The sequence below is a fragment of the Athene cunicularia genome (assembly GCF_003259725.1).
Source record: "Athene cunicularia isolate RWA chromosome 6 unlocalized genomic scaffold, athCun1 chr6_part2, whole genome shotgun sequence".
In the NCBI taxonomy this organism is placed as follows: Eukaryota; Metazoa; Chordata; class Aves; order Strigiformes; family Strigidae; genus Athene; species Athene cunicularia.
In genome coordinates, this window is record NW_020799106.1 from 8,868,640 (window position 1) to 8,896,053 (window position 27,414).

The following is a 27,414-nucleotide window of genomic DNA, read 5'->3' on the forward strand; positions in this document are numbered from 1 at the left end:
TTTGATTCATTTTAGTATCAAAGAATATCTAAGGGGGCTCCATTAAAGCTAAAATATATTGACCTCTTTCTGTGGGATTACTATACTAATGCAAAAAGAATGAACAGTAATGCTCATGAGATAAACTTAATTTCATCATCTTAAGGTAAGTCTTGCTGTAATTGTATGTTTACTTAAGATACATGCCACAAACAGAAATTATTACCTTCAAATGGGGTCAGTCTACATCTGGTGTTTTAATGGAAATGAAGCGATACTTTAAGTTTTTCAGGAGGCTCTTGAAACACTGAAATAGTTTAGGATGTTTGTTCTGTAAAAGAAAAAAGAATCTTCTGTGAAATTTTTTTTTTCATGACATCAATCTACCAAAAACATAGGTAACTGGGACATTTAACAAGTCTTTATTATTTTTTAAATTATTAATATTTGTAAAGATTACGAGGTTGTTTTACGACTTGTTAACAGTGATTAGAACTAGTTCATGAAAATCAGAATAGTTATTTGAACTATCAACAAATATTGAGTTGATACTAATACAGTATATTTCTTCTTGGAGGTGTAGCCCTGTTAACTTGCTTACGAACATTTAAATGAGCCTCTAAACCCTCATAGCCACCCACACAAACTGCCTGCTATGTTGAGCTTCATAGCCTATATAGAGCGGGTACTAGATGGTTTCTTTTTCAGTATATATTTCCAGACCGAGAAAAAAAAATCTCTGCTGTTCTCTGTTTCCTTAAATTTGTAATTTTTTTAAAGTATTCTTGTATTGGGTCAGATTAAATTTGTTCTTCATAAAACCCACAGGGGAAAGGCAGTGTCACTTCATTCTCTGCACCTCTCTGCTGGCTCTCAAGCATGGTATAACCTCCAAGGACTGTGCACATTGATGTCCATCTTAAAGACCCATTTCTGTCATGCTGCCTACAGTGAATTGAATTAACTTACATCCTTCTTCTGTTCTCCTTCCCTTCACCGATATCTCATTCTCTATTGCCTTCAGATTTTTGAGCATCTTGAAATGGGGACTGTCCTTGAGATTTCTGGAAGGTGTGTGGGACAGAGTGTGTGCACAGGAATTAAATGAAAGTGTCTGTGTTTGACCAATTCCTGTACAGGTGTCAAAGATTTTAATAAAGTGAAGAGCTCTACTCAGCGTAACAAATCATTTTCTTGCTGTCTCTTGAGGCGCATGGTGTCTGTTGCTTCGCTTCTACCATAGCATGGATTATCACAAACAAGAAAGAAAATTGTGGCAAGCACTCCAGAACTGTTTGTTTTGTGCGCTCAGTTGTTGAATCACAGGGTTAGTAAGGATATGAAGAGACAATTTAGATCACTGCTCTTTCTGACAGATAGCTAACCTGTCTATCAGTTTGTCTGTCTGTCTGTCTATCTATCTATCTATCTATCTATCTATCTATCTATCTATCTATCTATCTATAACGGAGGTTCAGTTAGAATATTTGATCAGTTTGTTTGGTCTGTACCTATCCAAACCACCAGAAAGATGTCCTAATAACTAACTTAAATCCAAAGTAGTTTTTAACTGTTTCTTTGGTCCTGTTCATAGGGACCTGTGGTGCTATTAGAAACAACGTCTGCACTCCAGAAAGACAGTACTGCCCTGCAGACTCTACTAACTCACCTTCCAGGGTGAGGTCAGACAAGCTTATCAGCTGAGAGTGGTTTTTTTTCCTCCCTCCAGTGATACAGACATAAAAGGCACCCTCACCCCTCCCAAGTATTTAGAAATCTGTTATTACAGTGTAATACATGATCTGGTTCCCAAATTCACACACAGTATCTTCTGTGCTGGACAAATTTCTTTCAGTGTACTCAACATGAAAAGAGTCATTTATGATGAAATTATTATTGTGAAGTGCTTATGAACAGAAAGTGCAGGGCTGAAGGGGTTCATCTATTCCTACAGTCCTCGTCTTCTGCCAGTTTAAACCCATCTGTCCTTTGCCAGCACTATGCTTGAACTTTATTTCACCTTCCCACTGTGTATATTTAAAACAGCTGTAGTTCTCTGCAGCTGGCACTTCACTGGGCTAAACAAGAAATTCTTTTAGTCTTTTTTCATCTCTTCTTGGGGAGAGCCTCTAACCCCCCCTCCTGTCTGCTGTGGGTCTGGTCCTGACTGAGATCTGGGAGGCAGCTTTGCAGCTGTGTTCTAGAGAAGGTCTCACCACTGTGCTCTGTTTTCTTGTAATTTCCAGGTGCTAAGCTCCCAGCAATTCCCAAGAGTTCCTGTGATTAGTCAATAAATAACTGACTTCGTATTTTATCTTATTTTCTCTCTTTCTCCCTCTTTCTTCTTGACCAGTTCCTTATGTGTTTTACAGATTTATCTAATCTCCCTATTATTTGGTTTAGGTATTTTTTCACAATGGTACTGAGTGCTTCATAGAAGCCCACTTTGATTAGGTCTATCACGTTTCCTTTGCCGCACCGCAGCAAGCTGCCTGTTCAGGTTGGTACAGCCTGTAATGCTGAATCTCACTGTTCTGTTTACCTCCATGTTTTCAATTACGCTTTTCTACAGAATGAGTTCAAGAGCTTTGAGTACCATTGAGATAAAACTAATGGATCTACTGTTGCTTGCCTTACCTTTTGCCTTCTCTCTGAAGTATAAAAATGATTTCAGCTCCTTTTTGGTCAGGCAGTGCCTTCACCTCCATTTGATAGAGGCCTGTCCTATTTCACTTGCACTTCATCTCTGTATGCTTTCATATGTTCTGGAATGGAGACTCTGGTCCTCGCAGTGTAAGCACATTAAATCCTTTGATCTGTGTTTCTTTTTTGACAGTGGCAACCTCCATTTCAGTACTTTATTCTCATCAGACAGTGCAGGTTTTGCCTTAGATGCATTTTTTTCTGTATGGAAAGCCTTTTTCCTTATTGAGAAGTATTCATACTTTAAAAAAAAATCTCTAGAAAATAATCTTAAATCCATTCTTATAGCATCTTAATGTATTTTCTTCTTTTTAATGTTCTCTATTATAGGACTGAAGACACTTGTTACTGTGTAGAAAACATTTGATTTAGGGCCATTCTCGAATTATTCTTACACTTTCATCTCTAAGATGTAGCTTTCTCATGCTGCATATTTTCCTTCTAGAGTATATCTAATATCTCTTTAGGGATAATTATCATCCAGTTAGGCCTGGAGGCCTTCTGAAGAAGTTCTTTCATTTTCTTTAGAAAAAAAATTTAAGATGATTTTGAATTTCTGAGTTAAAGTCCTGAGGCTCCTTAGTTCATTTCATATACTTGAGCTCTTAATTTTTCAGGTTTTCTTTTTCTTGTGTTGATTTTGTTTTTTTAATTGAAAACCTTTGTTTACAGTCTGGTTTTATTTATCCTGTAACTGCCCATAAGTGGAACCAACTCATGATCTCATCAGCTATTTTCCATGGTGAATGATAACATTAATAACTGACAATTCAAACAAGATAGTATTAGTTATTGTTGGCTTAATATATATTTCACTGTGTATGTATGTTGTGTGTGGTGTTTTGTTGTGTCTATATATTGTGTAATACATATTTAGTTGTGTCAAAGCCTGTGAATTCTCTAAGAAAATAGTGAGGCCCTACTGCTAACTGAAGAAAAAAGCAGACCCTACTGTTACCAAGGACCTATTTCTCCAGTGTAAACCAGGGAAGCTACTGCCTTCTGTAGCAATGCAAGAGTCCATTGCTGGTTTGCAGTAAGACCTTACGGAGCAATAGCTACTCCTTCCCCTGAGCAATATGTCTGCAATATGCTGTATTATCCACTTGGTAAAACAACAGGCACTCGAGAGCAACACAGCAGCAGGGCACTGATCTCTTGTTGCTTTAGATTGTTTTGGAATGTGACTCCTGAGTAACATAAGTGACCTCTGCCTGTATCCCATGAGATTTGTAGCTATCTTCTAGGAGAGTGTCTTTTACCAGTCAGTGTTGTTCTGTCTGTTTTCATATTTATTTCTTCACATTTTACCCCATAATATACTCAAAATGCTACACCACACCGCCACCTTTATTTTTGTTCTTTCCTCCTTTCTGTTCTTGCATCCTCTTCATGATCGCCATTATCTTTCTGTTATCTGGTTTCCCATCCTATACATTATTTCTAGTTCCTCTATTCTGTTCCTGAAGTGCACTGTGTTGATTTACAAAAATCGTAGTTTTCTCCAGCCTTGCCCAGTGCATTAACTAAATTGAGTCTAGACCCTGGAGTAAATCTCATTGTCCATTCCCCTTTTACTTTGATCTCTATTAATGCTTTCTCTCTCTTTTCCCTTGTCCTTTGGTGTTCATACTCTGTATATTCTTGCATTACCTGAGTTTCTTCTTCCTCTAAAAAGAATTTTTAAAAAATCATTCACATAATTTATAGATTAATGCTTTTCTTTTCCACTCTGCCAGCTTTGATTTTGGAGGGGTCAGAGACTGGCTGTCATGCAGACTCTGCCAGGTAGAGTCCTCCTTCCTGCCTGGACATCTTGGAAGGTTCCTTGCAGAAACAACTGTGAGCTATCTGTTGATCTGTGATAGCCCAAGGCCAAGTTTGTCCCTCTCTAGGGACCAGAATATTTTCACTGAAAATCATCTGAATCCTTGTTCTGTCCATGAGATAATTTTTGCCCTCCTCTTTTTCTTGGTCAAAGGGTGTTTCTAATTTTCAAATTACTTGCTATCTTCCATGTTCTTTTATACCTGGCATTATTTTGAATGCATCTTTTCTCTCCAGCTGCATCCAAACTCCTCTGATCGTTTCTTTGGTATCATCAGGCTGCATTTCACACAGGAATATATATATCCACCTCTCTTGAACTTTCATAAAAAGACAATTTGTTGGGACAGTATTTAAAAACCTACTTATTAGTCTGTGTATTTATTTGAAGGAGTTATGCCCACATTTATTTGTTTTTGCCTGTAAAATCCAGGGTTTGTGAGAGTGTCAAAGGAATGAAAAGGTGGAGAACACATTTTAGATGACAATTCAGCAAAATAGTATTCTACCCTTAAATGTTTCGCATGTGCTTAAATACTTTGGTGGGTTGAGACCTTGACGGAGACGTTTCTACTCTTTCCATAGGTAAGGCCCCAAAACTTATTACTGTGGAGATTACCACTACTGAACACATTGTGGCTTCCCAACTATCAGCAGAAAGGAGATTGGAAGATATAAGCCACTATGCAAACCCCCTGGTTGAGTCCCCTTTTACGTGTTACCTCAGGCTCTGCATCAAATGCCAGAAACCTTAAAACATGACACATCCAGAATTTTTGAGATGATATGAAACTGAAATGTCTCTCTGCCACTGTATGTATGAGATTGTTCCTGAATACCAAGAGGATATGGTCCTGATCCCCCAGGTTCCAGCAAGAATGAAGTACACCCAGAAGGGTGTGAGGAGGGAGATAAGGGTGAGGTGGTCAGAGGTCAGAACAGCTTCTAAACAAATGAGGAACCAGCTTGAGTTGGACTCTGCAGTGTTGCAAGGTGACCTTCTCCTGTTTCACATCTTCTTCAGTCCTTCCTCAGGTTCCCATCTTCAGGTGTTGAAAGTCTAGACTTACGTCCGAGTCTGTGGAGCTGTAGCCGACATAAAACACTTGAAAGTTCGACCCAAAATATTCACATTTATGGGAAAACGTTAAAATGAAGATAAATTTAAAGAACTAATATGAATGTCAGAGAAGCTTTAATGACGTCATTTCCTTTCCTCTGATTACAATAGCTGATGTACTTTTAAAAACTTGTTAAAAAATACCGTGTATGCAGGTATACTGCATAAGACAGAAATGAAACTGCAGGTGAAGCATTCACAGTCCAGGAAGTTATCCTACAGTCAGTGGTGCAGTACTCTCTGTTCTTCCTTATTCTGTATTCTGTCTGCACTCTACCTATTTCACACTGATTCTTTCCCTGTGATCGTGTTGCCTCCAGTTTGAGATAAGAGAGGAACCACATGGTAGATCAATTGGAGACTTTGTTAAAGAATTTTGCATGTAAGGATAACTGCACTGCACCTCGTTTTTCCCACTGAGATCTTACTGTGTTATTTCATCTTTAAGTTTGTATTAAAACTCCATTGATGCTCTGCAACATAGTTTCTTACACTACCCCCAGACTCATGTCTCTTCCAGTACTGTGTTAAGCAGCTTGACAAATATCTGTCACGTGTTGGCTCTTTCATCTTCTCTGCAGGAGGAGGAGTGTTTGCAAAGGAGTAGTTTATTTTGGATTTATCTTGATCCATCCCTAACATATCTGCACAGAAAGAGACTTAAGCATGCATGGCTTGCTAAGTATTTCTTAAAGGACATGGAATCAGCTCAGACATACTTGGTATTTAGGTTAGAAAGCAGTGATGTTTGATATGTTCTGTAGTTTCTGTGGGAGCTTTGTCATGGTTTGAACCTGGCCAGTAGCCAACCACCATGCAGCCACTCGCTCATTGTCCCCCACCCAGGGTTAAGGGAGACTAATAGGCTGAGTTAAAAACAGTTTAATAATTGAAATAAAATAAAATAAAACAATAACAATAATAGAAAGTACAAATGGGTAATGAACAATGCAATTGCTTACCACCCACCGACTGATACCCAGCCCATTCCCAGCTAGTGATCCTGAAATACCAAGATCCCGCAGTCCAATCCTGGAAGTGAGAGCTCCTTCCCAGCCACCCCTCCTTTATATACTGAGCATGATGTTACATGGTATGGAATATTTCATCATCTAGTGTGGGTCCAGTGCTCTGGCTCTGCTCCCTCACAGCTTCTTGTACACCTGTGCACGGGCAGGACATGGGGCATTGGAGAGTCCTTGATCTCTGAGCAACAACTGAAAACGTCGCTGTATCATCAGTGTTCCACCCATACCAAATCCCAAACTGAATCCAAAACACAGCACTATTCTGGCTACTAAGAAGAAAAATTAACTCTATCTCAGCTGAAACCTGGACAAGTTCATTGTGAAGTATTATGTTACTTTGTAAGAAAGCTATGACAAGACTGAGCAAAAACGAAACAAAAATCTTTATGCACTGTCTGCTGTATGAGAAGGTCAGGCTCGCTACTTCAACCTCTTAACAATTCTGTATTTTATTTTGTTGCCCATTTCATCACTTTTTCATCAGTGCTGAGAATATAAGAGGAAGGATAAGAAGGACCATTCAGTAAAATTATAGAACATTGAAAAGGTCAAAGGAATATTGTTTATTGTTATCTTTCAGAGAACATATGAGGCTATAAAATTGCAATGCCTCATTCTTGTGACAAAGACTGTAACAAGTACTGAAAGGCCTGCATAAATCCAGTCTTTTGACAATGACTACAGGAGTGGGAAATAGTACAATTTAATCCATTGTTAGAGCTTTTAGATTGTAATCAGTTGGTTAACACCCATGAGGATTTAGATGACTTAGTTTCCTTCAAGTGACCTGATATTTGTTTTGTGACTATTTTGAGGCAAGTTGCAAGTGAGAAAGTAATGTTTTATTTATTTTACTCTAGTCAAGAGTGAATTTACTAAGTTTGAACTGAACAATGTCTGAACTTGTCCAGGTCACTTATTTACTCTTAGCTCACAGAAAAGGCATTTCCCATATTTCATTTCCTATACTGACTGAAGCAGTGATACAGCATGATTATTTCAAGAGCCATCAAGCTCAAGCTGTCTATTTTTATGGCCTCGTCAACAGCCATCTCTTCATTCTTCACATAGTATGCCAGCAGAGCTTTTGGTTATTGTTAGGGATGAGTATTAGACTGCAGAATTTGAAATGAAATCACAGCTGGGAGGGTGTTTGGGGAAGTGTTGCTTTCTGCTGTCCCTGCTTCCCTTCCCAAGGCAACTGCTATCGATGAGTTTGGGGAATAGACAGGCAGACATTTGGTCTAACTTAGTGAGACTGCTCTTAAGTTTGTATAGGATCCACCTTTCTCATCTAACTTAACTGTCTTAAACATATTCTCTTCAGTACCTGTTTGGATTTCTTAGAATGAATTATAAATGCAAACAGGCACCTCCAAATGGGTATGGCAGATGGTAGGTAGCCCCTGTGATTATACAGGAATCTTAAAAAGTAGATGTTTATCCTTTAGATGGCTCCATTTAGGTGAGATGAACACTAATACAAAGGATATAATACATGTCCTGCTACTTAACTTTGTAAGTACTTTGACTAAATATTGCTTGCTGTAAATTCCAAATTCAGTTTGGACGAAATCCATTTTGTCTGATACCTTTAAGAATGAATTAGAGCGCTGACCTTCTTAGTAAATCTTATTGTCCATAATGGGAAAAATCATCTGTTATTGTAATACCCCATCTATGAATCCTGAACTCTCAAAAATTTTTGTTTGATATATAAGACTATAGACTGTTGTTCAGTAGTAGAAGCAGCACAGTAGGAGCCACAAGTCTGAGTCTTAGATGAAGATTCTGTTTTAAAAACACCGAATTAAATGTTGCAACTTACCCTAGAGAGTTTCAGAACATGTATAAAATAACAATCAGATACAGGCTGGCAGACTGGAGAGTATGAGAATGAGATGATAACCCAGTCAGCATAACAGGCAACAGTCAAACTCCTAACGATCGCCCTGTGAGATTTTTGTTTGGTGAGTGCAGAATAAAAAGCAATTTCAAAGACAGTCATGGAGGAGAACTTGGCTTTGCAGGAGCTTATTTGAGATCTCTTCTCTCTCTACCACAGAGCACGTGGGGAAAGTCAAAGCCTTTGCATGAAGTCATGACAAGTGAGCAATGGAGTAAGTGTGGGCCATCCTGGAGTCCAGCCACCGACCTGATACAGAGTAAGAGGTGAGAGATGGGGAGCCAGACAGCAGGGCTTTCCGCAGTGGAGACAGCAGGCTTGTGCAGGCTGTGATGAAGAAAGGGCTCAGGGAAAGGAAAGAAAGGATTGTGCTAAGGTTTGACCTGGAGGCAGTGGCAAATGGAGTGCGGGTCCTTAAAGACCTTCTAGACTGACATCAAGACAGCAGGATTACATTTACCGAGGTCTGAGAAAAGACTGCTGCAGTCTGCACTGGGGCACAGGATAATGAGAACTTTAGTTGTATGCACAGACAGGAATGGGGTTTTTTTTGTTCCTTCAGTGTGCTTTAGTTTGCCTCTCCTCATCTTTCTGAATTGGTTGATTTGATGTGTCATTTAGCTTATTATTTTTTCCAGTGGCTTTCTGGAAATAGAATTTTTAAATTAAGAGTAATTTTTTCCTGCTGCTTTGTTTTTTTTAAACTACTTTTAATCATCAGCTGGTCTGAAAAGATACATATCTAAAATTCTGTCATTCATTAAGACAACTGAGCTTTTAATTAAGAAGATTGAACATAAAGTTGTTTTAGAAGGGGACAGTGAAAGGCTCTGAATTTCACATTTAAATCATGTCTTTCAGATTTTTATAAATGGTAAATATTATGCATTTGATCTCTATGTACAGATGTTAGAATACTGACAAATCTTTTAAAATAACCAAACATATCTAGTATAGTTCAGTATTTGCTTCAAAAATGAAATTAAATAGCTGGCAATATAATAAAAAGGACTATACCATCTGCTAGCTGTATATAATTATATTAAAAACATCAGTCTGTACTTGATTCAACAATTTTCAAGAGCTTGTTAACCTTTCAAATTAGATTTGTACTATCAATTATACTTAACAAGGAACTTTTTATCCATGGCTTTTATATTTCCTTAATTAGTTCCATAACTCATTTTAGGCATTTTTCTAATACAGTAATGTCACACAGTTATACAGCCCCAGCAGGATTTTTCAGGGATGTCTTGTTTCATCTTCCCCCTTTTCTTTCCCCATAACCACACTGTAACACTTTTGCAATGATGAATGTTATCACCTCCATCTCCACTCCAGTCAGCCCACACTCGCTATGTGGCTCACTTGAAATACTCATATTAAATACATGAAGGGCCAGAGTTTCTGCCTGAGAGTACTGGTGTGAATGGGCTCTGCAGTTACCCAGCTTCAGACTGTTATGTTGAAAGAATGGATTACATATATTCCATAATTATGTCTTGGAGTATCCCTGCCATTTTTAAAAAGGGGTGAGTAAGTCTTTTTTTTTTTGCCTCTGAAACTTTCAGAGAATTCTCTTCAGCCAGTTGTTCTTACCTTGATCCTTTAGAGGCTAAATTTAAGCACACAGTGTGTGTAATAACAGGTTCAGTGCTACCTTAAAATGGAGTGATGTGCCAGCGGTGGATAGCTGTCTCCCTAACATTCATAGCAAGTTAGAGATGTAATGAGATTGGTGTCCAGAGGGCCTTTTCTACAAAAAAAAAACCCATGAATTTGTTGTGGAAATGTAGAGAGATTCTGCATCTTACTAACATCTTCAATTATGAAAGTGGGAAGGATCCTACAGTTGTTGTATAGATGGTGAATGCTATATAGAACATTGCAGTCTGTTCAATGGAAAAGGAGGATTAATTTTCACCCCAAATAAAGCCTTGTTCTTAAATCTCCATAAAGTCTGCCATTTTTAGGAGTGAGGTAAAAGCTTTCTTCTTATGATTTGGAAAATCAGAAAGATGACCTAGTATTAGATAATGTTTTAAAAATCAATGTGTCAATCAATCAAAACAGAAAACATAAATAAGACATTGTTAATCTAGATCCAAACAGTTGGATATTGCAATTCTGTTTCATACTGGGAAAATTCTCATCACTCTTCAGAAAATATCTTTATGTTACCTCCCAGTTTTTTACACTTTAACTTCTTATCATGATATTTTTTGTGATTGTTTCCAAAATACATTTTAGAAAATACGCATTATATGTTAGAGTACTATACTGCAGCCAGCTAATGTTATTTTTCACTTACATGCTTATCAAATTCACATTAACAGCATTGAAATAGTTCTATCGTTTATCATAGCTTAACCTTGCTCCTTGGCCCAGAGCTGCAGGATGGGAAAGGACAGGAAAGACAAGTTCTTAAAATAGTCTTGACAGTTGTTTCTCTAGCCTGTCATTAAAGGTCTCCCCATAGGACATATGCTCAAGTCCAGCCTGAACCTTCTTTACGGTAATTTCAATGCATGATATCTTCTTGTATCAACTGTAAGTATGGAGAACAGTTTATTTCTGTCGTCTTTATAGTGGCCTTTCGTATATTTGAAAATAGTGTTCCCCTTCCTAGTCTGTAGGCTAAGCAGTCCCATTTCTTTCCACCTTTTTTTGTCTGTCATGTTTTCTATGCTTTGTTTAGTCTACATTTTTCTCAAAAAATGGTGCCCCAGCCTGCATGCAGTGCTTCAGCTGAGATCTCCATGCTGAATGGAACAGGAAAGAATGACATGTGTTTAGCAGCATGCTCTTGTTATACATCTAAATCTGCATGGGGTTTTTCTTTTTCAGTAGGGCGCTGCTGAGTCTTGCTGTCTTGCTTATTTTGTGACCCACAGTAATTTCCCAGAACCTGCACCCTCAGCCTGTGATGATGAAGTCAGGAACAGCTGCCTATCCACAGAGCTATATAATTCTGCTTTCTTGCAACCTATTTGCTAAAAGCTGCCATCTGAGTTACTAACGTCCACGTTGTTAAGTACTGAATAGTGCTGCCACTCTCCTAGAGTCATCTCTCCACTTTTATGGGGAACCATTGATAATGAACTCCCATGTGCAGGTTTTCATGCAGCTTTCCACTTTTAAAGAGCTTTTTGTTCTGCGTGTGTGCTGTTTTCAGTCTCCTGGCACTCCATTCATCTCCCAGTTCTCTAGAAAGACTGGGTTAGTCTAGTCAGCCTTGTGAGTATGTAGGAGAGCGCTTACCAGGCCCTACTGTTTTGAAAACTTAAAACTAGGTATGCTGTAACCCATTTTCTCCTCACAGAGGCTCTGAGCTTATCCTTTTGTCATTGGTCTTTATTGTGCTCAGCTATCTCTAATGCTTGACAATTCTAACACCAACAACAAAAATCTTAAAAAAGGCTTTAAACACTTTGGCCTTCAAAATGCTGTGGCCTTCAAACTATTGAAAGATAGGTGATCCTGCCTAAAACATGGCAACTGTCCTGCAGTGGTAGGTAGCTTTTATGCCCACCAGCAGTTCAGGCTAGCTGGAAGCAGGTCTTGGAGAGTTGTTCCTGCCTTCCTGCTGTTCTCCATTCTCCCCCTGCGCACCTGGAAGATGTTGGGAAGTCAGTCCTTGATGAGTCCTTCTGCATCTCTGCTTGAACAACTCTCATTTGGTGCCTGCACATTTAAATAACATTTAGAAGAATATGCTTAAAGGAAGAGACATGTGAAACATTTCTAAGAACCTTGTAGAGATCTATCGTCAAGTGGAAAAAAAAACCCAACTGTCAATTATTCAGTGAATGTCACCCCTCCCTGTACTCCATTATTTCTCTTGCTATTTGGCTTTGTTTTTTAAAAAAACAATTAAGTGCCTGAAGATGGAATAATACCACGTCATCTTTGTTTCATAGCATTGTTCCCTAAAAGCTGGTTCAGTTCTGGATATATCAATAGGGTGCAGTACATTTTAAGTACTGTTTTAAGAGGTTTAAGTTCTGTACCTTGCATATAGTCTTTGATAACCAGCCCACTGCAATAAAGTAATAATTTGAGAGAGCTTATCCTCAGCGCTTTCCAGGTATGAAACACAAGAAATGGCACCAAACTTGCAACAATGGCTGGTGTAAGCCAAACTAGAACAAAAAGAACATAGTTATCCATAGCTGAGATAGTTTCTGTGCTGTTACCCTGAGCAGGATAGCACAACTGTGGTTTCTTTCTTGCAGGTAAAATAGCCAGCAACAAGAAATAATTTGAAGTAAAGCTATTTTTAGTCAAATGTATTAAAAAGGTTCCAATGTTCATATTTCTGGGGTCAATATATAGTCTTCAAAGGGAATTCGTGAATGTGAAAAATCAGTATCACATGCAAATGCTTGTACTTTGGAAGCCAGGGTGATCTCTGCATCAAAGTGAAAGTCTATGGAAAGAAAAAACGTGTTTTACAAATGTATTGGGATGGATACATTGGCAAATCACAAAGTGCCAACCAACAAATCAGGTTTTTTTCTGTGCTAAAACATAAATATATGGAAAGTTTTACTAATACACTCTTATGCTGTCTTTTTTTTTTTTTTTTTTTTTTTCACCCAGGCTGTAAAGAATATGTATAGTGAACTTAGATTGACAGTTTCTAGTCACCCAGACCTTTACTTTCATTGTAAATGTAAGTTTATTCTAGAGGATGGCTTAAATCATAGAATCATGTAGGTTGGAAAAGTCCCTTAAGATCATAAAGTCCAACCATAAACCTAACACTTCCAAGTCAACCACTAAACCATGTCCCTAAGCACCACATTCACACGTTGTTTAAATACTTCCAGGGATGGTGACTCAACCACTTCCCTGGGCAGTCTGTTCCAGTGCTTGACAAACCTTTCCTAATGTCCAGTCTAAACCTCTTGAGTTCTAAACCTTGGCACAGCTTGAGGCTGCTTCCTCTCATCCTATCACTTCTACTTGGGGGAAGAGACCAACACCCACCTCGCTACGACCTCCTTTCTGGTAGTTGTAGAGAACAGTAAGGTCTCCACTGACCCTCCTTTTCTCCAGACTCCAGACCTCGGTTCCCTCAGCTGCCCCTCATAAGTCTTGTTCTCTAGACCCTATCATCTTGACCCCTGATCATCTATGAATTCATCATTAAATGGTGGGTAATGTAAGTTAGAATCACTTACTATTAAAAAATAAATAGCATACCTAAACCTTTCAGCATCGTCTCAGTCCATACTTACTCACATATTTTTGGAAAGTTATGTGAAAATCACCATGAAAATGTATCACCTGCATGATACTTAACTTGACTTATGGCTCGGATAAATAATGTGTAGAACTATTGGAATTATTAAAGGCAGAAATGAAGGCAAGGTTGTTTAGTAGAGCAAGCAGTCTTCAATGAAAAGTCCAAGTTTAGCAATGCTGACAACATATGAAAGTATATGACATTATTATTTCTATTATGCTTATTCATTCCAATAGTTTTTTATTATTACTTTTTTGTTCCTCATCTAGGTAATTTCACTTGCTTCTGATAATACAATCAATTTCAGAGTAGTATTTTACGGTAGAAGGTAGCTTCAGTGAAACGAAAGGACAACAGAGCACTGGAGACCTTCCCTAGAGGAGCCGTGGGGACAAAGGGACAAAGGGAGCACATCCCTTAGGGACAGACTCATGGCTGACAGAGCAAAGGTCTTGTCAGGGGGGGATATACATCTTTATTTATTGGTACATTTCAAAAGAAGCATATCCCTAAACTGCATTTTTGTTTCACTTTGTCTCCTTCATTTGAATTCTATTGAATCATGTCTATAGCTAAATTAAAGCATTATTTTTGCATCACATTTCAGTGCAAATTGATTATATTTGAAATAAAAGTTAGTACTTTTAACTTTTAGCAGTCAGAAATTCCGCCATATTTTACCTTTAGACAAATTAATAATTCACTGCTGCATTATTTAATGAAGTATTTTAGAACATTTGGTGAACAAAAACAGTCCTTGAAAGCTTGTCTGGCTTAACTGCTCTCTTCATTTTTCTCCTGCATGACTTACATTTTTGTCATTTATATGGTTTTACAACACCAATGCTAGTTTCATAATTATTAAACACAAATGTATTTAAATAATTTAGCTATACCTTATAGGGAGCATAAAGATATTTAAATGTAGTGGAAATATGTAAAAAAATATTTAGTAATTTTTAGTAGCATAATATTTTTGTTCTGTGAGAAAGTTGATGCTTCTGATCTAGATACCTGTTTCTGAAACAGAGACCTAAGGCACAAGATTTTGAAGCAGGTAGATGCATACATGCCACGTTCAAAAAGGAAGTGGGCATCTCTGTTTATGTGTGAACAACTATCCGAATTTATTTCCAATAGTTAATGTTAGCAAATCAGATGTAGACTGTATATTAATTAAATCCAGGCCTGTATGATAGCTGAGTTATTCTTAGAGTCATTAAAATGGCACCAGAATGTAGATAGAATTTTTTTTTTTGACAATTAAATGCTTAGATAATTTTGCTTCTATTAAAAAATCAACAGTATTAAAGAGATATTTGTGTATGAATACTGGTTATAAATTGCATAGCGGTTTTCAGATTAGATGCTGCGAAAGAGTGTAAATTCCTCCAGAAAACATTGTAAGAGTAACAACAGCATCTGTGATTCATGTGTATCACCTTCTGGCCAGTGTTATACTTCAGTTGAAAACCAAAAAAGTTCCATGTAGCTACAGTGTGTGATTGGCTACTTGGAACTTTATTGTTGAAACTTCTCCTGTCGTATCTGGTATCCTGGATACAGGTTTCCTCGCTGAAATGGCTTAGTGCCAGATCTTAATTAATTTAATTTACGAAGAGTGGAAGTGGTTCTGAGCCTTCAGGAGTCATCACCTGGAGAGTCAGAATTAATTATCCCATTATAGTATAGAGCCCCTTCTCCCAGGGTATGACCTTTAAAGATGCTCGCTGGAGTACCGTGCTTCCTTCTGGGAGGTTATAGATGAACAGAGTAAGGTCAGAAGCTAAACCATGCTTCCTTGAGAGAGTCTGTTGGTAGATTCTTACCTGAAGAGGATGATCTGAGTTCATGTTTTCTTACATGCCCTTCAGATACCAATGCAAGGTAGTAAATCTGCTGTCTCTGAACCTAAAGAGGAACAAATAAGACGAGTAATAAACTGAGCTAATAATAAATATGAAAAGTAGGACGTAAAAGACAGGAGAGAATATTTCTTAAGTTGGATATCTCAACCCATTTCAGTGAGTAACTGCACAAATAAACTGTTATTCATTTTGAAGGTTAAGCTGTAATAATACCTTTAAAACACTCAAGTAAAGTTTAAATGCAATCTACTCTTTACAATAAAGCATTCCCAGTGTTAGACTCAACTCCTTCCCAAATTCATTATATTATCTTTTGAGCAGAAGTAAGTTTCAAGCATCTAATTCAATAAGAGTCATCCATCTTCCTTTCTGCTACTAAGACAGCTTGATATTCCAGTTTCTTCTAAAAGTCTAACTTGCCAGTGGAATGGATATTTCTTTTTCTTCAGCACTACAGGCTCTTTTTGAGTAGTTCCAAGCCTGCTTAGCATTTGTGTTGTGCGTGACAGGCATTCATTTTGTGAACAAACTCATATTTGCATCAGAAATTAGAAAGAAGTACAATTAAATTGAAAAATGCTAAATTATTTATAGGGGCATTTTAAAGAATTTTAAGGACTACTAAAGATTATTTTTTTTAAGATTTACAGATATTTTACAAGAAGTCTACAGACAAAAAGCAATTACTCTAACCTAGAAATGCATAGTGTGACTTCATATTAATTTATTGTTTGTGGGCTTATTTTCCTTAATCAGTGATAAACAACTAGAGGTTATGGTCATTAATATTGCTAGGAACACATCTCCAGCCAATTGTTTATAAAATACTTTTATCTTTAGTTTTAAGAATGTCATTCTTCTTAAGTGACCCTGGAATAATGATACTTCATGCTACAGAGCAAATCCGGTAGAAGAGTGAACAAGAGTTAGCCCAGCAACTTCAAATCGTAAAACTGTTTGGCATTGTGATTGAATCTATCAGTGATGTCAGTCATAAAACTGGTATAACTTGGGTTTTGTAATGAACTTGGCAAGAGTACATCGTTTTCTTTCCAAACACAACGGCCAAGGAAGAAATGCTGTTTTCAGATTCCCAAGTGATCTAACTCTGTACTTTTCACAGCTAAAATTGGACATCTCAGTTGGCATTTAAATTCTTTACTGTCACTGGGTATAAACCAAATTCATCCTGGCTGAAAAACAACATATGAAGACTTCATTTCAATGAGCAATCACCTTTATTGTTAACATTTTCATTGATAGAATTTATCAAAAGATAAATGAACCTGTCAACATTAAGTTGCTCCTATTTTGTTCCATGATGCCCCAAGTCCTAATGTGATCAGTCTTTTTCCAGAGAAGTTGAAAAGATGACCTTTTAGTTTTTGTTCAAGTACAGAATGCTAAGCAAAATCATAAAACCTCTGTACACTTCAGGTGTAAAATTGCCATGTATAACAGTCCGAGTCTAGCATTGCTTCTCTCGAGACTTGAAACATGGCTCTGTGACACTACCCAACCAAGTGTAGCATCAAAGTAATAATGTTATAATTAAAGCAGAGGTGGCACTTTAACTTTGAGCATATATTTTTGATTGCTGATACCATTCTTCCAAAAGCTCTCTTCAGGTTTAACATTTCTCATGTTGTTCTGCCGTTTCTAAGTGTGAATAAAAAAACATTTCTGACCCATCAGGATTTTACCCATCAGTAACCCATCAGTTATATTTGATTGTGACTTAGATCACAACCTAAGACCCTGTTGGTGGGGGGAGACTCAGAGATAAAGAGAAACTGAGACAGAATTCAACACAGATTTGACTTCTGTGTCCTAATTTCATGCATGACTGTGATGGGGAGTAAGATTGTGCTGCTAACCTTTTCTGAGAATAGAATTAGTAAAATAGAGTGAGTGCAATAATTGAAATAGGAAGTAGTTCAGTAGTATACAATTCAAGGTGGTTAATTTAGGGAATAAAAATAATTTCAGGTGGAATTTAGAAGTGATGGAGGAGGAGGAACAGAATTCAGATGAACGAGTCCCATTGCATGAAGACTGTGAGTCACTAATGAAATACAAAACTAAAAAGTGTAAATGAATCCTAGGAGCCTTGTCAGACATGACCAAAGATGTGATAATATGCTGTTAGACCTCATTGGCTTAAGAAGTGATGTGATTGCAGAGTGAGAAAAGAGCCTTTTAAACTGAAAGGTAATGCTGGTGAAAGTAGGAAAGGCTTCAAATTGGTGTTGACTACATTAAGGTTGGATGTCAGGCTTTGTGACCGTTTCTGTACCTTAGATCACTGGCATCCCAGAACATCCTTCTAACCAGAAAAGGGAGAGCAAAGTGAGTAACTGTGCTGTGGGGTGAAGTAGCTTAGTCTGTAGAAGCAAGTGTGTGTGATGTGATCTTGCAGTAAGATAGCCTGACAAGCCAGGGAGGAGTCCTGCTTAGGTGCAGATCCCTGTTTTCAGGGGAGTTGGGTGTTGTGTTGGAGAATCCCCCTATGTCCTTTCAGTGTCCTAAACACTGCCTGCCTGGTTGTTCTGCAGGGACACTGTGGCTCTTTCTCCCTTTGTTGTCCAGCCCCTCCAGGGTCTAGGACTCCTTCCTGAGCTCTTCAGAAGGTTGCCCTTCAGCACACAAATGTTTCTGCCAGTAAAACCAGGGCTTAGAAGTATGTAACCCAAATAACTCTGTAACTATGTATAGCAATTTCTGTGCCTTCTGAGTTTAAGAAATGTTATTGTATCAAAGTTTTAAAAAGTATTTTATTATTATTTATAGGACGGGAGTTTTTTAAAGGACTTCAACGATCAAGAGTCCTATCTTCAAAAAATTTGTCCTGTATAACTTTAGTTTTACAAGCATCTACCCAAAAGAATTGACCTAAAGACAGTTTGTCTTTCTTGCTGCATTCACTAATAGCAGATGTGCTTTTTCAATGGTGTGGCAGGTGCACCCGCCCAATGAAAATAGGGCTTATTGGTTGCGGAAGCGTAGCAGTGCCTGACTGCCTTTGTTCTCGGGGTCTCATGGTAGTTGGGACCTTTGGCCAATGGGAGCCACTATTGGCCACAGATCAGATTTGGCCTGGGTCTAAATGGAGTCCCCCGGGGGAGCCGTTTTGAGCTAGTTTCTCTGGAGCAGTCACTGTGGTTGAGGGCTCTCCCCTTGGGTCAGGACGCTGCCCAAGGGAACTCCTTGAGGATACTTGGGTCGGGACGCTGCCCTGAGAAGTTCCTCAAGGTTGAGAGCCTTCACTTGTCAGGTGAGCGATAAAGCATATTGGGTTGTTAAACCCTAGGAAGTGATAGAGCATTTTGGGTTGTTCTTAAACCCTAAGGAATGGTGCTTAGGTCGCATTTTGCATTGTTGTTAAACCCTAAGAAGTTGTTTTGTTCTCCTCTCATGGACTATTGAACCTGCAATTGTATAGTTGTGGAGGGCCAGTTAACTGAACAGTTATATTAAATTCTTAATTTTTGATGGTTGTTTGTTTATTTGAGAGCCTTTGTAACAAATACCACCACCTTTATTTGCTTGTGGAGGCTGAAAAATATTATCATTCCACAATAAAAAATTTAGGGAAGGATGTAATCCTTATATTTGGCAGTAAAACAATGATGAGAATGTTCAAAAATAGTTTTATTCCTAGCCAAGACCTGTTGCTTGATGATGCAAAGTACTTCATGGTGCTTGAAACATCAAAATTATCCTACCATCACACCCACACCCACAAAGAGAAAATAGACCTATAATCCAGGACAAGATTTTAACAAACAGAATTCTATCATCTACTCCAGCAAACAACATAGACCTTTCATTTAATACAGGAATAACAATACTGAAAACACAATGAACTATAAGGCTGCTGCACGTTACATGTGTTGCACCAAGTACAGTAATCAATGCAGTGACACCCATGGAGGTGTTTCAGATTTGCAGAAGTGAGAGTTCAGACAATATTGCTTGATAAAAGTGAATTGCATTATGGGTTGGTAGAGACTCAGAAGGGTTTTGGTTACTCTGGAAGGTCAAGGTGACCTTGTTTGCTGATTAAAAGGTAAGACTAAAGACAGGGTCGTTTTGCTGAACTGGAACATTTGGTGCTAATAATGTGGCAGGATAATTTGTACGTATAACCATGGTGATAGAGAATGGAAAGTAGTATCATAGTAGCCAGTGAGGTTAAGAAATGGTTGTAAACTGAATATGCAAATTATATAGAATAAGAAGTGAAGAGAACATTTAAAGAAATTATTTGAAACGACTTATGGTGATATTTTGGGAAATTGTGGCACACTTTTGGGGGCGTTGGTAATTTTCAAGAACTCTTCTTGATTTCTCTTTCTGTTTACATAAGCTAAGAATGTAATAACTTTGCAATGATTGTTTAGAGTGGAATGGATAGAAGAAAAGGAAGGGCTATCTAGACTACAACTAATTTGACATGTACCACATCACAGGCTATGAAATAAAATTTTTTATGACTCTTTCTATCTGAGTCCTTTGAAAGAAGTGAATTCTATTTAAAGGTGATTAAAAGCAAACTAATTCTTTTTCCAATGGATTTTAAATCAAGTTGCTTTTTGTATTTATAAAATTAATCTGAAGAATCGGTTTAGAACACGAGACGTTTCGAGAATTGAACACCAACCTCAATTTTATTTAAACTAAGTTAACAAAATATTAAACTGAATATAAGCTGTCTATATCACTATTTGTGAAATTTTCTTAATGAACCCTGAAATGTGTATTATAATCCCTTTAAATTTTGAATTAACTTTTGAAGTCATTCTGTGAAGTTAATAGAAAAGTTGGCGTTCACTTCAAATAAACTCTTGCAGGTTCTTGGAGTTATCACTCCTTTCATTTTAGGAATAGAGCAGAGACGTTTCCGTTGATGTCTGTGGAGAAACACTGGTCTATAAAAGCTGGCAATGCTGCCCAGTTGAATTAGTCTTTAAAAAATGAAGTCCTAAGATAACATTTCATTACTGTTTCTTTCAGTAAAACCATTTATGAGGCTATAAGATCCATACAGATGGTACTAATTATGTCGTCTTTTTCAGATGTTTTTTCTTCTAGATTTATTTTTTCATCTCTAAGCAAAACACAGAACATTTATGTATAATGCATGGTCATTTAAGCAGAAAATTGTCTTAGAACAGTTAATTATTTAATTATTGCATACACTATATCCTTGGTAACACAGTTTAGGAAAAAAATCAATTAAGCAAGGAGAAGCTTTTTTTCCTTAAACTCTATTCTTAAATAGCATTGCCTAGTGTTTTCACTGAATTTAGGATAGATGAAAATCCATTCAAATTAAGATAAAATTCTCATTTTAGAACATGGTATTTGGTTAACTTAATTATACATAATACATGTAAATAAAAGAGTAGAATTGTAGAAAGAGGCACCTCAAGAAAAGATCTGCTCCTGTCTGCAGCGCATCAAGATCAAATAAATAGAGATGTTTGTTTAACTTTGTCTAATCTGTTCCTTCTGGGGAAGGAAATTCCAAAACCTCCCTTATAACCTCTTCCAGAACTTCATTGTTCTTATGTGATTTATGTTATTATGTGATTTATTTTCCTGAAAGTGAAAGTAATGTCATCACCCCAGAAGGCAAGCAGAACAATGCATTGCTGTTGCCTGTATGAACCAGAACCAGGGCAGGACACCTTAGTGACAAGCTGGGCACTCCCTGCTGTCTCCATTGTCTCCTTCCTTCTTGCCACCCTTCTGCCATTTCTCAGGCCAAAACAATGGCCAAGTCTTCTACACAACAGCTTCATCTTTTCTAGATGCCCTGATTTCAGCCAGGATAGAGTTAGAGTTTCTTTGAGCTGGGAGGAGGCACAGCTGGAGTGCCGGCTGGGATTGACCACTGGAGTAGTCCATCTCATGTGACGTTAAGCTCAGTATATAAAGGAGGTAGGTTCTGTCTTGCTTCAGGTCACTGTGGAGGGATCTTTGTTCTGTCGGTCTCCAGGTGGCGAGCAAGAGCATTGTGTGTTACCCATTTGGTCTTTTGGTTATTGTTTTTTACATTACAATCACTAAACTGTTTGAGTTTTTTCTTTTCAACCTACAAGGTGTTTTTTTCTTTGTGTTCCTCCCCTATTTCCCCCATTGGGGAAAAGGGTGAGTGACCGGCTGTGTGGTGGTTGGCTGCCAGCTGAGTTCAAACCACAACACTAGACTAAACCAGCTTGTTTCACCCTTTTTGCAGAGCAATCAGAGTGGTTGCAATTGTAAACAAGAGTTTCTGCTCTCTGTCAGTGGTCCTGCGCTGCCTGCCTGCTCTGTCCTCCTCCTTATGGTGAGCAAAGAACAACCAGCCCTGGAACTGGGGATGTGCCTTGGCCCTGAAAGCTGTTGTGGTTTGAGAAGATGGCATTGTTTCCCCCTCCACCCCAATACCTGTTTCTCACAGTACCTTTAATATAAGCAGAAATACAAGCAGCAGGACAGCTTGATGGGAAACATACCACTGGCCAAACAGTGGAAGCAGCACCTGCCTGATCACCAGTGAGACTGATGTTCCTTCTTTCTCACGTGGGAGGTGTACTTCAACACCTTGTGTGTGATGTTGCAAATGAGCTACCAAGTTGCTTTTTATGTGTATGACACAAAACACACCACTCAGCATATTGACTGTGCATTTTCTCCCTGTGCATCTTTGACTTACACTAGTTTACAAATAGTGTTCGAAATAAGGTTAAGATAAAACTATCTGCAAGCTCAGCTGAACACCATCAGCATCACTCAACACTGGTGAGCCCTGTAGCACTAGCTGATGCCTCTCCTGTTGTCGTGTAACTTCTCTGAAGGTCTTGTAGATCTTCATCGGTAAAAAGAGTGCAGTGGATGTTATCTGCTGTATGCAGACTTAGTATCTGCTAATGAAGGTTGTGTTCCTTTAAAAGGTTTTGATAACAGAAAAAGATCTCAGCTGCTTGATGACACCACACTGTCCTGGCTGCTGCAGGTGGAGACGATGGGATGGGATGGGATGGGATGGGATGGGATGGGATGGGATGGGAGTACTCCTTCCCTGGCAGTGCTTGAGCAGCCTTCCTTGAAGGAGGTTTGCCAGATTCTGGGCAGGATCATGCATGTGAAGGGCAACCTGCTGTCTCGGCAAGAGGGAAGCTGATGGCACTGTTAGAGAAAGAGTGACTTTGGAGGAGGGCAGAAGGCAGACCTCAGAGAAGTTAGGAAATTTATTTTGATGGTCCCAGAAGGTCTTAGGGTGGTCTGTCACAGCACAGAAAGGCTCTAGAGGTGCTGGAATGGGAGCAGGCCTGGAAGAAAGAGCCAATGCTGGAAAGATACAGTGAATAGAAGGGAGATTCCCTAGCAAACTTCTTTCATTGTTCAGTGTTACTCTGAGTTTTCTCTGGTTTTGAAGAAACACAACTTTTTTAGTTTGTAGCCTAATGAAACGTGGCACTAGAGTTAACACGGTTCTAGTAGTTTTTTGGGGATCTTGCTTGAACAATAACTAGTTCATGTCAAAGCTTTTGCCAGTTCAGGGTCATATCGTAACCAGTGTACATCTAAGAACATGTGCCTGGATTACCACCAAAGTATCTTCTTGTGGCTCTACTCCTGGAGATGGAAGGCTTTTAGGTTCAATGGGATAAAAGATGGATGCTAAATGTGGTCTTCAGTTACTTATAAACCAGAGTGTCTTGTGTCACACTGGAATGGAACAAGTACCCAGTGACACTACTTAAAAAACTGCTTCAGAACACGGAAAACAGCTCATTTTATGAAGGACTGTACACGTGTGCTTTGCTTCAGATCTAAAGTGTCTAAAGTTAAGTAGGTGCTTTCATTGATTGAATTGAGACCTGCACACATTTGGTGTTATCAGCAGTGGTAAATCTGAGGATTAATTTTGATCTGACATAAGAAAGAAATCAATAACTGTCATAATCACTGACAGTTAATTACAGGTTAAAAATCTATGGGGGTTTTAAAGTATGTAAATATTTGGGTGAGCAGGAAGGGAAAATACCGTCAAAATTTATGATAGTGTTTTTCCCTAGCCCTGTCAAGTGCTCTTTCTTGCATGGAGAGGAGCTGCCCCAACTGCAAATGGGCAGAAGAGAGTTGAAATAGAAGTGGCTGTCACCAGGTAAGCCTAGAGCACTGATATTCCCTACTACATCAGGCTTTTTGTTTGCCGTTGGGATTTCTGTGTGTTACCGAGGCAGAGTGGCCTCACTGGTGCCATCTCACAGAGATCAGAGCTTGGAGGTCCTGTGTGGGGGTCTTGGAAAGGGCCTCTACCACCAGTGCTACCTTTGGATAGTCATTCAGTGGCTTTACACCTTATCCTGCAACTATATAGCAGTTACCTGATTATAGGTAATAGGTATAGGGAACAGATTATAGTGCTAATCCAACAAGTAACGTTAAAATCACTAGTGGTTGGAAATAGCAAGTCTCAAATCATGATTTTTAAGGCAAATACAACAGGTTTTATGCTTAGAGGCACCTGTGAAATAAATAATGAGGAAATACATGAAGCTATACAAAAAGCAGCAAGTTGGTTTTGTTTTATTGACAAAAGGGTTCTAGTTAAAAGTAAAAAGCTCTTAAAAATGTATCTGAGGTGTGGTTACTACATTTTTTTCAAATACAGTCTGACTTTTCTCTTAAGTGCTCCTGGTAATGGCATTTACCGTGACAAAGGCATTCAACGGGACTGTAGCTTTCCCTGGCAGCATACCTACAGCCTTTCTCAAATGAGTTGTGGATTGTCCTTTAATGCTATTAGTAAATGAACTGAGATAAATAGTGGTGTGTTTTCATTTGTCATTTCAGTCTAAGGAAGAACTGAGCAACAATCACTGGCAGGATCTTGGTCCTGTACAAGGTTTATGGGAGTTGCCGAGTGCTTCATTACATCAAACCCCTCCTATTTAAATTTTCTTTGTATCTCCTATTTTAAATGCTTCCTAGATCTGTGGAATATATACAGAACTTTTAAAAATAATGTAGTATTGCAAAAATAATGTAGATGCCCATGATCAGGGGCTAGCAGCTGAAGGGTCTCTGTGAGGAGAGGCAGGGGCTGCCTCAGGCAGCCCCTCAACCCCACTGGTGGTGCCTCTGAGGAAAGATTTAAGAAAGGGGAAAAATACACCACAGAGGAATGATGAAAGAAATGAGTGAGGAACAGCCCTGCGAGCACCGAGGGGGGGAAGAGGAGGTGCTCCAGGCACCCAAACAGAGACTCCCCTGTGACCTGTGGGGAGACCCCAGTAGGGCAGGGAGAGGTGTGGGGAGGAAAGAATGGGAGATCTCACGGGCCTGTTGTGGACTGAGCATAACCCCCATTCCCCATGCCCCGCAGCTTGGGTGGGGAGGGCCGTCAGGAATGGAGAGGTGAAGTTGAGCCTGGGAAAGGTGGGGGCAGGAGGGGAATAAAGTGGGTTTGTTTCTCAGTTTAGTGGAAATAAATTAATTTCCACCAAGTCAAGTCATTTCTGCCTGTGATAGTAATTGGTAAGTGATCTGCATGTCTTTAACTCGACGCAGAAGCTAATTTTGTCCCCCTCTCCTGTTGACAGCTGGCCAGTTGGCCAAGGTCAACTCGCCACAGTTGTGTAGCACTTGCAGAGCACATCCAGCTTAAAGAATGCATGCTGTTTAGATGAAGAAAACAAAAAAACCCCAGCTTTCCAGAAGCAGGACAGATATCACTGAAGTATTTTATCAGTGCTTTCAAACACCAGTGACTGCTGATGTTTATGGTGTGAGTGTAAACGGGCTTGGTATCCAATGCTGTGAAATAACCATAGATTTGAGCGATAAGGGTACATCCAGGTTGAATGAAAGCTCTTAAATGTAGATTTTCATCTTGGTTGTTCACACTGAAATCGAAGGTGGTCACACAGAATTACGTCACATGAAGAGCATTAATTCAGAGAGAGAACAGTCTGAAGAATTGTGAAATATGTATCAGTAGCGCTGTGTGCCTTTGCTACCATACCCTACGGGTTGGGAATCAGAAGATTTCACAGATTATGGGCTAGACTGAATGGGCCAAGAGTTCAAATGTTCTTGGTCTAAAATTGGAGATCCAAACTTATAATATGGCTAAGGAGTTAAATCTGAATGCAAATATGTATGGCAATCAATTACTGACAGTAATAAAATTATTTCTTCAATTACAGTTAGAGTGGGTGAAGCAGGCAAAGCAGAAGTGGAAGGAGATGCAACACTAGAAGAAGAAGGAAACAAAGAAGAACTCATTTGCCAAAGGTAGGGAAGACATCCCACAAAATGTTTAGAAATAAGGGTGGTTTTCCTGTGCTTGATCAAATGTAAAAAGCGATGTTAAAAAACCCAATGTGATTTTAAAAATCTTTTTGATGTGAATTTGAAACTGGTTTGATATCTTCTCCTTAACTGGCAGGATGTAGATTGCTATTTCATAGGACATGGAGTGCAATTAGTAACTTTCCACACTGAAAACCGTAGTTGGCAGTAACTGAGGCTTTTCTGATCTTAGCTACATCTGAAACAATATTCTAATGTGTACTAAGTAGCCTTGCTGGTACAAAAATCCCCATAGGTCTGTCTCCACAAAATAACTGGTTTTTTACACTCACAGCTGTGTCTCTCACATCATTTTTGGCAAGGACCACTTGGGGTTTTCCCTTGCTCTGTAGTCTGGGGAATGGTCAGTTGCCTAGGAGCATCTGGAAATTTCATCTGAAAAACTTGTTATGTCAGGGCCTTGGGACCTGACAATGCCTGTGATCTTGCCTGTTCTCCCAAGAGGGATTTGGAGAGCATTTTTCAACCCATTGCAGTTAGGTTAGAGGCACATTCTACCAACCTTTCTGGACTGAATATCTGTTAAATGGTTTTAAGTGGATCTTACACCCATTTGCAGTCATAACCATTCAGTTTATGTTGAGCTGTACTTATATATCACCCTGATGTGATCTATATAAATCAAATAAATATTGATTTATAAAATTTTCAGGGCTGTTCCTTATATAAAAAATCCATTATGCAGAGAATATGTTCTAAAGTTGATAATTTGGCTTTATAATTTGTAGATTGACTTTTGCATCAGCTGTAAGCTCAGCTCAGAGCAATGTACAACACTACTACCTGTCCATTTATTGTTTTCTATATACATCTCACTAGTACGGTTTGCAGTTTGGGGGACAGGGATATTCCTGGCTTGTCTGATACTTATAGAGTATGTTATGTCTGATTCACAGTATTATAAAATGGAAGATACAATGCTTTGCATTGACCAGCTCTCATATAGTTACCTTAATACATTTAGTTTAGACTTACCCATCTACCAGTTTGTGCAGAGTATGGCATCTGCTCTCATGAATTTAGTTATTCGTTATCTGATTTATAACACATGACTATAATAAATTATTTCGGCACAGTTGGAGCGCACTGAACTGCAGATTAAGAGCTGGAATGAGTGGGGAAGGCAGGGACTTTGTAACACAGATTTAAGGAATCAAAACTCTTTTTTGGTTTTGATTCTATAACAGAAACTAACAGAAAGTTATCTTAATTGCTAACTTTATAACATACTTTAGAAAATTCTTTTCCAACTCCACTGATTTAATATAATTAATCTGTTTTCTGTATTTTAAAAAAACATCCTGCAACTACAGCAACTGCTGGTCTATCAACTGTCGAGAAGCAGTTATGTCAAAGACTGT

The 27,414-nt window shown here is 38.5% G+C and overlaps 1 long non-coding RNA gene across 1 annotated transcript in view; it reads left to right on the top strand.

The window, feature by feature from the left end:
- LOC113481894 overlaps window positions 1–27,414 on the top strand; it is a 39,132-nt gene that overhangs the window by 10,684 nt on the left and 1,034 nt on the right. Inside the window, exon 2 of the long non-coding RNA XR_003398742.1 lies at window positions 25,888–25,975. This is a non-coding gene — a long non-coding RNA (uncharacterized LOC113481894). The remainder of the gene's footprint in view (window positions 1–25,887; window positions 25,976–27,414) is intronic.